This window comes from Amblyomma americanum, chromosome 6, assembly GCF_052857255.1.
Source record: "Amblyomma americanum isolate KBUSLIRL-KWMA chromosome 6, ASM5285725v1, whole genome shotgun sequence".
NCBI classification, from domain to species: Eukaryota; Metazoa; Arthropoda; class Arachnida; order Ixodida; family Ixodidae; genus Amblyomma; species Amblyomma americanum.
Genome location: NC_135502.1, coordinates 186,157,841 through 186,172,218, shown reverse-complemented (window position 1 = coordinate 186,172,218; position 14,378 = coordinate 186,157,841).

Sequence of the window (14,378 nt, the reverse complement as noted above, 5' to 3'; positions counted from 1 at the left end):
CACTCTATGCGCAGAATCCCTGGAGATGATCAGGCCGGCGCACTTGTTTATGGCTTGGAAATACTTCGGAACTTCTAAGTGCAGCCTGCGAAGGACAGAAGACACAGTTTAAGGGTGTTCTCCTGTGTCGTCTACTGCTGCTGCGTGCGTGTGCCGGCGGATTGTTGAAGTGGTGCTTTTAAATGCTGCACCTGGGGGCCTGGCTGGCGCAGACCACTCTATGCGCAGAATCCCTGGAGATGATCAGGCCGGCGCACTTGTTTTTGGCTTGGAAATACTTCGGAACTTCTAAGTGCAGCCTTCGAAGGATAGTAGACGCAGTTTAAGGGTGTTCTCCTGTGTCGTATACTGCTGCTGCGTGCGTGTTCCGGCGCATTGCTGACGTGCTTCTTTTAAATGCTGCGCCTGAAAGCGTGGCCTGCGCAGACCACTCGATGAGGAGAATCCCTGGGAGATGATCAGGGCGAGCACTTGTTTTTGGCTTGGAAATACTTCGGAATTTCAAGGTGCAGCCTGCGAAGGATAGTAGACGCAGTTTAACCGTGTTCTCTAGTGTCGTCCACTGCTGCTGCGTGCGAGTGCCGGCGTATCGCTGACGTGCTGCTTTTAAATGCTGCGCCTGGGGGCCTGTCCTGCGCTGACCACTCTATGCGCAGAATCCCTGGAGATGATCAGGCCGGCGCACTTGTTTTTGGCTTGGAAATACTTCGTAACTTTTAGGTGCAGCCTGCGAAGGATAGTAGACGCAGTTTAAGGGTGTTCTCCAGTATCGTCCACTGCTGCTGCGTGCGAGTGCCGGCGGATCGCTGAAGTGGTACTCTTAAATGCTGCACCTGGGGGCCTGGCCTGCGCATACCACTCTATGCGCAGAATCTCTGGAGATGATCAAGCCGCCGCACTTGTTTTTGGCTTGGAAATACTTCGTAACTTCTAGGTGCAGCCTGCGAAGGATAGTAGACGCAGTTTAAGCGTGTTCACCAGAGTCGGCCACTGCTGCTGCCTGCGAGTCCCGGCGGATAGCTGACGTGCTGCCTTTAAATGCTGCGCCTGGGGGCCTGGCCTGCGCATACCACTCTATGCGCAGAATCTCTGGAGATGATCATGCCGGCGCACATATTTTTGGCTTGGAAATACTTCTGAACTTCTAGGTGCAGCCTGCGAAGGATAGTAGACGCGGTTTAAGCGTGTTCTCCAGTGTCGTCCAGTGCTGCTGCGTGCGAGTGCGGGCGGATTGCTGAAGTGGTGCTTTTAAATGCTGCACCTGGGGGCCTGGCCGGCGCAGACCACTCTATGAGCAGAATCCTTGGGGATGATCAGGCCGGCGCACTTGTTTTTGGCTTGGAAATACTTCGGAACTTCTAGGTGCGGCCTGCGAAGGATAGTAGACGCAGTTTAAGGGTGTTGTCCTGTGTCGTCTACGGCTGCTGCGTGCGTGTGCCGGCGCATTGCTGACGTGCTTCTTTTAAATGTTGCGCCTGGAAGCGTGGCCTGCGCATACCACTCGATGAGCAAAATCCAAGGGAGATGATCAGGGCGAGCACTTATTTTTGGCTTGGATATACTTCAGAACTTCTAGGTGCAGCCTGCGAATGATAGTCGTCGCAGTTTAAGCGTGTTGTCCAGTGACGTCCACTGCTGATGCGTGCGAGTGCCGGCGGATCGCTGACGTGCTTCTTTAAATGCTGCGCCTGGGTGCCTGGCCTGCGCTGACCACTCTATGCGCAGAATCCTTAGGAGATGACCAGGCCGGCGCACATGTTTTCCGGCTTGGAAACACTTCGGAACTTCTAGGTGCAGCCTGCGAAGGATAGTAGACGCAGTTTAAGCGTGTTCTCCAGTGTCGTCCACTGCTGCTGCGTGCGAGTGCCGGCGGATCGCTGAAGTGGTGCTTTTAAAAGCTGCGCCTGGGGCCTGGCCTGCGCAGACCACTCTATGCGCAGAATCCCTGGAGATGATCGGGCCGGCGCACTTGTTTTTGGCTTGGAAATACTTCGGAACTTCTAGGTGCAGCCTGCGAAGGATAGAAGACGCAGTTTAAGGATGTTCTCCTGTGTCGTCTACTGCTGCTGCGTGCGTGTGCCGGCGGATTGCTGAAGAGGTGCTTTTAAATGCTGCACCTGGGGGCCTGGCCGGCGCAGACCACTCTATGGGCAGAATCCTTGGAGATGATCAGGCCGGCGCACTTGTTTTTGGCTTGGAAATACTTCGGAACTTCTAGGTGCAGCCTGCGAAGGATAGTAGACGCAGTTTAAGGGTGTTCTCCTGTGTCGTCTACTGCTGCTGCGTGCGTGTGCCTGCGGATTGCTGACGTACTGCTTTTAAATGCTGCGCCTGGGGCCTTGCCTGTGCAGACCACTTGATGAGCAGAATCCCTGGGAGATGATCAGGCCGGGCACTTGTTTTTGGCTAGGAAATACTTCTGATCTTCTAGGTGCAGCCTGCGAAGGATAGTAGGCGCAGTTTAGGCGTGTTCTGCAATCTCGTCCACTGCTGCTGCGTGCGAGAGCCGGCGGATAGTTGACGTGCTGATTTTAAATGGTTTGCCTGGGGGCCTGGCCTGCGCAGACCACTCGATGCGCAGAATCATTTGGAGATGATCAAGCCGGCGCACATGTTTTCCGGCTTGGAAACCCTTCGGGAACTTCTAGGTGCACCCTGCGAAGGATAGTAGACGCAGTTTAAGCGCGTTCTCCAGTGTCGTCCACTGCTGCTGCGTGCGGGTGCCGACGGATCGCTGAAGTGGTGCTTTTAAATGCTGCACCTGGGGGCCTGGCCGGCGCAGACCACTCTATGCGCAGAATCGCTGGAGGTGATCAGGCCGGCGCACTAGTTTTTGGCTTAAAAATACTTCGCAACTTCTAGGTGCAGCCTGCGAAGGATAGTAGACGGCGTTTAGGGTGTTCTCCTGTGTCGTCTTCTGCTGCTGCGTGCGTGTGCCGGCGCATCGCTGACGTGCTTGTTTTAAATGCTGCGCCTGGAAGCGTGGCCTGCGCAGACCACTCGATGAGCAGTATTCTTGTGAGATAGTCAGGCCGGCGCACTTGTTTTTGGCTTGGAAATACTTCAGAACTTCTAGGTGCAGCCTGCGAAGGATAGTAGGCGCAGTTTAAGCGTGTTCTCCAATGTCGTCCACTGCTGCTGCGTGCGAGAGCCGGCGGAACGCTAACGTGCTGATTTTCAATGGTGCGCCTAGGGGCCTGGCCTGCCGCGACCACTCGATGCACAGAATCCTTGTTAGATGATCAGGCCGGCGCACTTGTTTTTGGCTTGGAAATACTTCGTAACTTCTAGGTGCAGCCTGCGAAGGATAGTAGACGCAGTTTAAGGGTGTTCTTCAGTATCGTCCACTGCTGCTGCGTGCGAGTGCCGGCGGATCGCTGAAGTGGTACTCTTAAATGCTGCACCTGGGGGCCTGGCCTGCGCAGACCACTCTCTGCGCAGAATCCCTGGAGATGATGAGGCCGGCGCACTTGTTTTTGGCTTGGAAATACTTCGGAACTTCTAGGTGCAGCCAGCGAAGGATAGTAGACGCAGTTCAAGGGTGTTCTCCAGTGTCGTCCACTGCTGCTACGTGCGAGTGCCGGCGGATCGCTCAAGTGGTGCTTTTAAATGCTGCGCCTGGGGGCCTGGCCTGCGCAGACCACTCTATGCGCAGAATCCCTCGAGATGATCAAGCAGGCGCACTTGTTTTTGGCTTGGAAATACTTGGGAACTTCTAGGTGCAGCCTGAGAAGAATAGCAGACACAGTTTAAGCGTTTTCTCCAGTGTCGTCTACTGCTGCTACGTGCGAGTGCCGGTGGATCGCTGAAGTGGTGCTTTTAAATGCTGCGCCTGGGAGCCTGGCCTGCGCAGACCACTCTATGCGCGGAATCCCTGGAGATTATCAGGCCGGCGCACTTGTATTTGGTTTGGAAACACTTGTGCACTTCTAGGTGCAGCCTGCGAAGGATAGTAGACGCAGTTTAAGGATGTTCTCCTGTGTCGTCTACTGCTGCTGCGTGCGTGTGCCGGCGGATTGCTGACGTACTGCTTTTAAATTCTGCGCCTGGGGCCTTGCCTGTGCAGACCACTTGATGAGCAGAATCCCTGGGAGATGATCAGGCCGGGCACTTGTTTTTGGCTTGGATATACTTTGTTACTTCTAGGTACTGCCTGCGAAGGATAGTAGACGCAGTTTAAGGGTGTTCTCTAGTGTCGTCCACTGCTGCTGCGTGCGAGTGCCGGCGTATCGCTGACGTGCTGCTTTTAAATGCTGCGCCTGGGGGCCTGGCCTGCGCAGACCACTCGATGCGCAGAATTCCTTGGAGATGATCAGGCTGGCGCACTTGTTTTTCGCTTTGGAAATACTTCGGAACTTCTAGGTGCAGCCTGCGAAGGATAGTAGACGCAGTTTAACCGTGTTCTCTAGTGTCGTCCACTGCTGCTGCGTGCGAGTGCCGACGGATCGCTGAAGTGGTGCTTTTAAATGCTGCACCTGGGGGCCTGGCCGGCGCAGACCACTCTATGCGCAGAATCCCTGCTGGTGATCAGGCCGGCGCACTTGTTTATGGCTTGGAAATACTTCGGAACTTCTAAGTGCAGCCTGCGAAGGATAGAAGACACAGTTTAAGGGATGTTCTCCTGTGTCGTCTACTGCTGCTGCGTGCGTGTGCCGGCGGATTGCTGAAGTGGTGCTTTTAAATGCTGCACCTGGGGGCCTGGCTGGCGCAGACCACTCTATGCGCAGAATCCCTGGAGATGATCAGGCCGGCGCACTTGTTTTTGGCTTGGAAATACTTCGGAACTTCTAAGTGCAGCCTTCGAAGGATAGTAGACGCAGTTTAAGGGTGTTCTCCTGTGTCGTATACTGCTGCTGCGTGCTTGTTCCGGCGCATTGCTGACGTGCTTCTTTTAAATGCTGCGCCTGAAAGCGTGGCCTGCGCAGACCACTCGATGAGGAGAATCCCTGGGAGATGATCAGGGCGAGCACTTGTTTTTGGCTTGGAAATACTTCGGAACTTCTAGGTGCAGCCTGCGAAGGATAGTAGACGCAGTTTAACCGTGTTCTCTAGTGTCGTCCACTGCTGCTGCGTGCGAGTGCCGGCATATCGCTGACGTGCTGCTTTTAAATGCTGCGCCTGGGGGCCTGTCCTGCGCTGACCACTCTATGCGCAGAATCCCTGGATATGATCAGGCCGGCGCACTTGTTTTTGGCTTGGAAATACTTCAGAACTTCTAGGTGCAGCCTGCGAAGGATAGTAGGCGCAGTTTAAGCGTGTTCTCCAATGTCGTCCACTGCTGCTGCGTGCGAGAGCCGGCGGAACGCTAACGTGCTGATTTTAAATGGTGCGCCTGTGGGCCTGGCCTGCCGCGACCTCTCGATGCACAGAATCATTGTTAGATGATCAGGCCAGCGCACTTGTTTTTCGGCTTGGAAATACTTCGGAACTTCTAGGTGCAGCCTGCGAAGGATAGTAGACGCAGTTTAACCGTGTTCTCTAGTGTCGTCCACTGCTGCTGCGTGCGAGTGCCGGCGGTTCGCTGACGTGCTTCTTTTAAATGCTGCGCCTGAAAGCGTGGCCTGCGCAGACCACTCGATGAGGAGAATCCCTGGGAGATGATCAGGGCGAGCACTTGTTTTTGGCTTGGAAATACTTCGGAACTTCTAGGTGCAGCCTGCGAAGGATAGTAGACGCAGTTTAACCGTGTTCTCTAGTGTCGTCCATTGCTGCTGCGTGCGAGTGCCGGCGTATCGCTGACGTGCTGATTTTAAATGGTGCGCCTGGGGGCCTGGCCTGCCGCGACCTCTCGATGCACAGAATCCTTGTTAGATGATCAGGCCAGCGCACTTGTTTTTCGGGTTGGAAATACTTCGGAACTTCTAGGTGCAGCCTGCGTAGGATGTAGTAGACGCCGTTTAACCGTGTTCTCTAGTGTCGTCCACTGCTGCTGCATGCGAGTGCCGGCGGATCGCTGACGTGCTGCTTTTAAATGCTGCGCCTGGGGGCCTGGCCTGCGCAGACCACTCGATGCGCAGAATTCCTTGGAGATGATCAGGCCGGCGCACTTGTTTTTCGCTTTGGAAATACTTCGGAACTTCTAGGTGCAGCCTGCGAAGGATAGTAGACGCAGTTTAACCGTGTTCTCTAGTGTCGTCCACTGCTGCTGCGTGCGAGTGCCGGCGGTTCGCTGACGTGCTGCTTTAAAATGCTGCGCCTGGGGGCCTGGCCTGCGCAGACCACTCCATGCGCAGAATCCTTAGGAGATGATCAGGCCGGCGCACATGTTTTTCAGCTTGGAAACACTTCGGAACTTCTAGGTGCAGCCTGCGAAGGATAGTAGACGCGGTTTAAGCGTGTTCTCCAGTGTCGTCCACTGCTGCTGCGTGCGAGTGCAGGCGGATCGCTGAAGTGGTGCTTTTAAATGCTGCGCCTGGGGCCTGGCCTGCGCGGACCACTCTATGCGCAGAATCCCTGGAGATGATCAGGCCGGCGCACTTGTTTATGGCTTGGAAATACTACGGAACTTCTAAGTGCAGCCTGCGAAGGATAGAAGACACAGTTTAAGGGTGTTCTCCTGTGTCGTCTACTGCTGCTGCGTGCGTGTGCCGGCGGATTGCTGAAGTGGTGCTATTAAATGCTGCACCTGGGGGCCTGGCTGGCGCAGACCACTCTATGCGCAGAATCCCTGGAGATGATCAGGCCGGCGCACTTGTTTTTGGCTTGGAAATACTTCGGAACTTCTAAGTGCAGCCTTCGAAGGATAGTAGACGCAGTTTAATGGTGTTCTCCTGTGTCGTATACTGCTGCTGCGTGCGTGTTCCGGCGCATTGCTGACGTGCTTCTTTTAAATGCTGCGCCTGAAAGCGTGGCCTGCGTAGACCACTCGATGAGGAGAATCCCTGGGAGATGATCAGGGCGAGCACTTGTTTTTGGCTTGGAAATACTTCGGAACTTCTAGGTGCTGCCTGCGAAGGATAGTAGACGCAGTTTAAGCGCGTTCTCCAGTGTCGTCCACTGCTGCTGCGTGCGAGTGCAGGCGGATCGCTGACGTGCTGCTTTTAAATGCTGCGCCTGGGGGCCTGGCCTGCGCAGACCACTCCATGCGCAGAATCCTTAGGAGATGATCAGGCCGGCGCACATGTTTTTCGGCTTGGAAACACTTCGGAACTTCTAGGTGCAGCCTGCGAAGGATAGTAGACGCGGTTTAAGCGTGTTCTCCAGTGTCGTCCACTGCTGCTGCGTGCGAGTGCAGGCGGATCGCTGACGTGCTGCTTTTAAATGCTGCGCCTGGGGCCTGGCCTGCGCAGACCACTCTATGCGCAGAATCCCTGGAGATGATCAGGCCGGCGCACTTGTTTATGGCTTGGAAATACTTCGGAACTTCTAAGTGCAGCCTGCGAAGGATAGAAGACACAGTTTAAGGGTGTTCTCCTGTGTCGTCTACTGCTGCTGCGTGCGTGTGCCGGCGGATTGCTGAAGTGGTGCTTTTAAATGCTGCACCTGGGGGCCTGGCTGGCGCAGACCACTCTATGCGCAGAATCCCTGGAGATGATCAGGCCGGCGCACTTGTTTTTGGCTTGGAAATACTTCGGAACTTCTAAGTGCAGCCTTCGAAGGATAGTAGACGCAGTTTAATGGTGTTCTCCTGTGTCGTATACTGTTGCTGCGTGCGTGTTCCGGCGCATTGCTGACGTGCTTCTTTTAAATGCTGCGCCTGAAAGCGTGGCCTGCGTAGACCACTCGATGAGGAGAATCCCTGGGAGATGATCAGGGCGAGCACTTGTTTTTGGCTTGGAAATACTTCGGAACTTCTAGGTGCTGCCTGCGAAGGATAGTAGACGCAGTTTAAGCGCGTTCTCCAGTGTCGTCCACTGCTGCTGCGTGCGAGTGCCGACGGATCGCTGAAGTGGTGCTTTTAAATGCTGCACCTGGGGGCCTGGCCGGCGCAGACCACTCTATGCGCAGAATTCCTGGAGGTGATCAGGCCGGCGCACTTGTTTATGGCTTGGAAATACTTCGGAACTTCTAAGTGCAGCCTGCGAAGGATAGAAGACACAGTTTAAGGGTGTTCTCCTGTGTCGTCTACTGCTGCTGCGTGCTTGTTCCGGCGCATTGCTGACGTGCTTCTTTTAAATGCTGCGCCTGAAAGCGTGGCCTGCGCGGACCACTCGATGAGGAGAATCCCTGGGAGATGATCAGGGCGAGCACTTATTTTTGGCTTGGAAATACTTCGGAACTTCTAGGTGCAGCCTGCGAAGGAGAGTAGACGCAGTTTAACCGTGTTCTCTAGTGTCGTCCACTGCTGCTGCGTGCGAGTGCCGGCGTATCGCTGACGTGCTGCTTTTAAATGCTGCGCCTGGGGGCCTGTCCTGCGCTGACCACTCTATGCGCAGAATCCCTGGAGATGATCAGGCCGGCGCACTTGTTTTTGGCTTGGAAATACTTCAGAACTTCTAGGTGCAGCCTGCGAAGGATAGTAGGCGCAGTTTAAGCGTGTTCTCCAATGTCGTCCACTGCTGCTGCGTGCGAGAGCCGGCGGAACGCTAACGTGCTGATTTTAAATGGTGCGCCTGGGGGCCTGGCCTGCCGCGACCTCTCGATGCACAGAATCCTTGTTAGATGATCAGGCCAGCGCACTTGTTTTTCGGCTTGGAAATACTTCGGAACTTCTAGGTGCAGCCTGCGAAGGATGTAGTAGACGCCGTTTAACCGTGTTCTCTAGTGTCGTCCACTGCTGCTGCATGCGAGTGCCGGCGGATCGCTGACGTGCTGCTCTTAAATGCTGCGCCTGGGGGCCTGGCCTGCGCAGACCACTCGATGCGCAGAATTCCTTGGAGATGATCAGGCCGGCGCACTTGTTTTTCGCTTTGGAAATACTTCGGAACTTCTAGGTGCAACCTGCGAAGGATAGTAGACGCAGTTTAACCGTGTTCTCTAGTGTCGTCCACTGCTGCTGCGTGCGAGTGCCGGCGGTTCGCTGACGTGCTGCTTTAAAATGCTGCGCCTGGGGGCCTGGCCTGCGCAGACCACTCCATGCGCAGAATCCTTAGGAGATGATCAGGCCGGCGCACATGTTTTTCGGCTCGGAAACACTTCGGAACTTCTAGGTGCAGCCTGCGAAGGATAGTAGACGCGGTTTAAGCGTGTTCTCCAGTGTCGTCCACTGGTGCTGCGTGCGAGTGCCGGCGGATCGCTGAAGTGCTGCTTTTAAATGCTGCGCCTGGGGCCTGGACTGCGCAGACCACTCTATGCGCAGAATCCCTGAAGATGATCAGGCCGGCGCACTTGTTTATGGCTTGGAAATACTTCGGAACTTCTAAGTGCAGCCTGCGAAGGATAGAAGACACAGTTTAAGGGTGTTCTCCTGTGTCGTCTACTGCTGCTGCGTGCGTGTGCCGGCGGATTGCTGAAGTGGTGCTTTTAAATGCTGCACCTGGGGGCCTGGCTGGCGCAGACCACTCTATGCGCAGAATCCCTGGAGATGATCAGGCCGGCGCACTTGTTTTTGGCTTGGAAATACTTCGGAACTTCTAAGTGCAGCCTTCGAAGGATAGTAGACGCAGTTTAAGGGTGTTCTCCTGTGTCGTATACTGCTGCTGCGTGCGTGTTCCGGCGCATTGCTGACGTGCTTCTTTTAAATGCTGCGCCTGAAAGCGTGGCCTGCGCAGACCACTCGATGAGGAGAATCCCTGGGAGATGATCAGGGCGAGCACTTGTTTTTGGCTTGGAAATACTTCGGAACTTCTAGGTGCAGCCTGCGAAGGATAGTAGACGCAGTTTAACCGTGTTCTCTAGTGTCGTCCACTGCTGCTGCGTGCGAGTGCTGGCGTATCGCTGACGTGCTGCTTTTAAATGCTGCGCCTGGGGGCCTGTCCTGCGCTGACCACTGTATGCGCAGAATCCCTGGAGATGATCAGGCCGGCGCACTTGTTTTTGGCTTGGAAATACTTCGTAACTTTTAGGTGCAGCCTGCGAAGGATAGTAGACGCAGATTAAGGGTGTTCTCCAGTATCGTCCACTGCTGCTGCGTGCGAGTGCCGGCGGATTGCTGAAGTGGTACTCTTAAATGCTGCACCTGGGGGCCTGGCCTGCGCAGACCACTCTATGCGCAGAATCTCTGGAGATGATCAAGCCGGCGCACTTGTTTTTGGCTTGGAAATACTTCGGAACTTCTAGGTGCAGCCTGCGAAGGATAGTAGACGCAGTTTAAGCGCGTTCACCAGAGTCGGCCACTGCTGCTGCCTGCGAGTCCCGGCGGATAGCTGACGTGCTGCCTTAAAATGCTGCGCCTGGGGGCCTGGCCTGCGCAGACCACTCTATGCGCAGAATCTCTGGAGATGATCAAGCCGGCGCACTTGTTTTTGGCTTGGAAATACTTCGGAACTTCTAGGTGCAGCCTGCGAAGGATAGTAGACGCAGTTTAAGCGTGTTCACCAGAGTCGGCCACTGCTGCTGCCTGCGAGTCCCGGCGGATAGCTGACGTGCTGCCTTAAAATGCTGCGCCTGGGGGCCTGGCCTGCGCATACCACTCTATGCGCAGAATCTCTGAAGATGATCAGGCCAGCGCACTTGTTTTTGGCTTGGAAATACTTCGTAACTTTTAGGTGCAGCCTGCGAAGGATAGTAGACGCAGTTTAAGCGTGTTCACCAGAGTCGGCCACTGCTGCTGCCTGCGAGTCCCGGCGGATAGCTGACGTGCTGCCTTAAAATGCTGCGCCTGGGGGCCTGGCCTGCGCAGACCACTCTATGCGCAGAATCCCTGGAGATGATCAGGCCGGCGCACTTGTTTTTGGCTTGGAAATACTTCGGAACTTCTAAGTGCAGCCTTCGAAGGATAGTAGACGCAGTTTAAGGGTGTTCTCCTGTGTCGTATACTGCTGCTGCGTGCTTGTTCCGGCGCATTGCTGACGTGCTTCTTTTAAATGCTGCGCCTGAAAGCGTGGCCTGCGCAGACCACTCGATGAGGAGAATCCCTGGGAGATGATCAGGGCGAGCACTTGTTTTTGGCTTGGAAATACTTCGGAACTTCTAGGTGCAGCCTGCGAAGGATAGTAGACGCAGTTTAACCGTGTTCTCTAGTGTCGTCCACTGCTGCTGCGTGCGAGTGCCGGCGTATCGCTGACGTGCTGCTTTTAAATGCTGCGCCTGGGGGCCTTTCCTGCGCTGACCACTCTATGCGCAGAATCCCTGGAGATGATCAGGCCGGCGCACTTGTTTTTGGCTTGGAAATACTTCAGAACTTCTAGGTGCAGCCTGCGAAGGATAGTAGGCGCAGTTTAAGCGTGTTCTCCAGTGTCGTCCACTGCTGCTGCGTGCGAGAGCCGGCGGAACGCTAACGTGCTGATTTTAAATGGTGCGCCTGGGGGCCTGGCCTGCCGCGACCTCTCGATGCACAGAATCCTTGTTAGATGATCAGGCCAGCGCACTTGTTTTTCGGCTTGGAAATACTTCGCAACTTCTAGGTGCAGCCTGCGAAGGATGTAGTAGACGCCGTTTAACCGTGTTCTCTAGTGTCGTCCACTGCTGCTGCATGCGAGTGCCGGCGGATCGCTGACGTGCTGCTCTTAAATGCTGCGCCTGGGGGCCTGGCCTGCGCAGACCACTCCATGCGCAGAATCCTTAGGAGATGATCAGGCCGGCGCACATGTTTTTCGGCTCGGAAACACTTCGGAACTTCTAGGTGCAGCCTGCGAAGGATAGTAGACGCAGTTTAAGGGTGTTCTCCAGTATAGTCCACTGCTGCTGCGTGCGAGTGCCGGCGGATCGCTGAAGTGGTACTCTTAAATGCTGCACCTGGGGGCCTGCCTGCGCATACCACTCTATGCGCAGAATCTCTGGAGATGATCAAGCCGCCGCACTTGTTTTTGGCTTGGAAATACTTCGTAACTTCTAGGTGCAGCCTGCGAAGGATAGTAGACGCAGTTTAAGCGTGTTCACCAGAGTCGGCCACTGCTGCTGCCTGCGAGTCCCGGCGGATAGCTGACGTGCTGCCTTTAAATGCTGCGCCTGGGGGCCTGGCCTGCGCATACCACTCTATGCGCAGAATCTCTGGAGATGATCATGCCGGCGCACATATTTTTGGCTTGGAAATAGTTCTGAACTTCTAGGTGCAGCCTGCGAAGGATAGTAGACGCGGTTTAAGCGTGTTCTCCAGTGTCGTCCAGTGCTGCTGCGTGCGAGTGCGGGCGGATCGCTGAAGTGGTGCTTTTAAATGCTGCGCCTGGGGCCTGGCCTGCGCAGACCACTCTATGCGCAGAATCCCTGGAGATGATCAGGCCGGCGCACTTGTTTATGGCTTGGAAATACTTCGGAACTTCTAAGTGCAGCCTGCGAAGGATAGAAGACGCAGTTTAAGGGTGTTCTCCTGTGTCGTCTACTGCTGCTGCGTGCGTGTGCCGGCGGATTGCTGAAATGGTGCTTTTAAATGCTGCACCTGGGGGCCTGGCCGGCGCAGACCACTCTATGCGCAGAATCTCTGGAGATGATCAAGCCGGCGCACTTGTTTTTGGCTTGGAAATATTTCGGAAATTCTAGGTGCAGCCTGCGAAGGATAGTAGACGCAATTTAAGTGTGTTCTCCAGTGTCGTCCACTGCTGCTGCGTGCGAGTGCAGGCGGATCGCTGACGTGCTGCTTTTAAATGCTGCGCCTGGGGCCTGGCCTGCGCAGACCACTCTATGCGCAGAATCCCTGGAGATGATCAGGCCGGCGCACTTGTTTATGGCTTGGAAATACTTCGGAACTTCTAAGTGCAGCCTGCGAAGGATAGAAGACACAGTTTAAGGGTGTTCTCCTGTGTCGTCTACTGCTGCTGCGTGCGTGTGCCGGCGGATTGCTGAAGTGGTGCTTTTAAATGCTGCACCTGGGGGCCTGGCTGGCGCAGACCACTCTATGCGCAGAATCCCTGGAGATGATCAGGCCGGCGCACTTGTTTTTGGCTTGGAAATACTTCGGAACTTCTAAGTGCAGCCTTCGAAGGATAGTAGACGCAGTTTAATGGTGTTCTCCTGTGTCGTATACTGTTGCTGCGTGCGTGTTCCGGCGCATTGCTGACGTGCTTCTTTTAAATGCTGCGCCTGAAAGCGTGGCCTGCGTAGACCACTCGATGAGGAGAATCCCTGGGAGATGATCAGGGCGAGCACTTGTTTTTGGCTTGGAAATACTTCGGAACTTCTAGGTGCTGCCTGCGAAGGATAGTAGACGCAGTTTAAGCGCGTTCTCCAGTGTCGTCCACTGCTGCTGCGTGCGAGTGCCGACGGATCGCTGAAGTGGTGCTTTTAAATGCTGCACCTGGGGGCCTGGCCGGCGCAGACCACTCTATGCGCAGAATTCCTGGAGGTGATCAGGCCGGCGCACTTGTTTATGGCTTGGAAATACTTCGGAACTTCTAAGTGCAGCCTGCGAAGGATAGAAGACACAGTTTAAGGGTGTTCTCCTGTGTCGTCTACTGCTGCTGCGTGCTTGTTCCGGCGCATTGCTGACGTGCTTCTTTTAAATGCTGCGCCTGAAAGCGTGGCCTGCGCGGACCACTCGATGAGGAGAATCCCTGGGAGATGATCAGGGCGAGCACTTATTTTTGGCTTGGAAATACTTCGGAACTTCTAGGTGCAGCCTGCGAAGGAGAGTAGACGCAGTTTAACCGTGTTCTCTAGTGTCGTCCACTGCTGCTGCGTGCGAGTGCCGGCGTATCGCTGACGTGCTTCTTTTAAGTGCTGCGCCTGGGGGCCTGTCCTGCGCTGACCACTCTATGCGCAGAATCCCTGGAGATGATCAGGCCGGCGCACTTGTTTTTGGCTTGGAAATACTTCAGAACTTCTAGGTGCAGCCTGCGAAGGATAGTAGGCGCAGTTTAAGCGTGTTCTCCAATGTCGTCCACTGCTGCTGCGTGCGAGAGCCGGCGGAACGCTAACGTGCTGATTTTAAATGGTGCGCCTGGGGGCCTGGCCTGCCGCGACCTCTCGATGCACAGAATCCTTGTTAGATGATCAGGCCAGCGCACTTGTTTTTCGGCTTGGAAATACTTCGGAACTTCTAGGTGCAGCCTGCGAAGGATGTAGTAGACGCCGTTTAACCGTGTTCTCTAGTGTCGTCCACTGCTGCTGCATGCGAGTGCCGGCGGATCGCTGACGTGCTGCTCTTAAATGCTGCGCCTGGGGGCCTGGCCTGCGCAGACCACTCGATGCGCAGAATTCCTTGGAGATGATCAGGCCGGCGCACTTGTTTTTCGCTTTGGAAATACTTCGGAACTTCTAGGTGCAGCCTGCGAAGGATAGTAGACGCAGTTTAACCGTGTTCTCTAGTGTCGTCCACTGCTGCTGCGTGCGAGTGCCGGCGGTTCGCTGACGTGCTGCTTTAAAATGCTGCGCCTGGGGGCCTGGCCTGCGCAGACCACTCCATG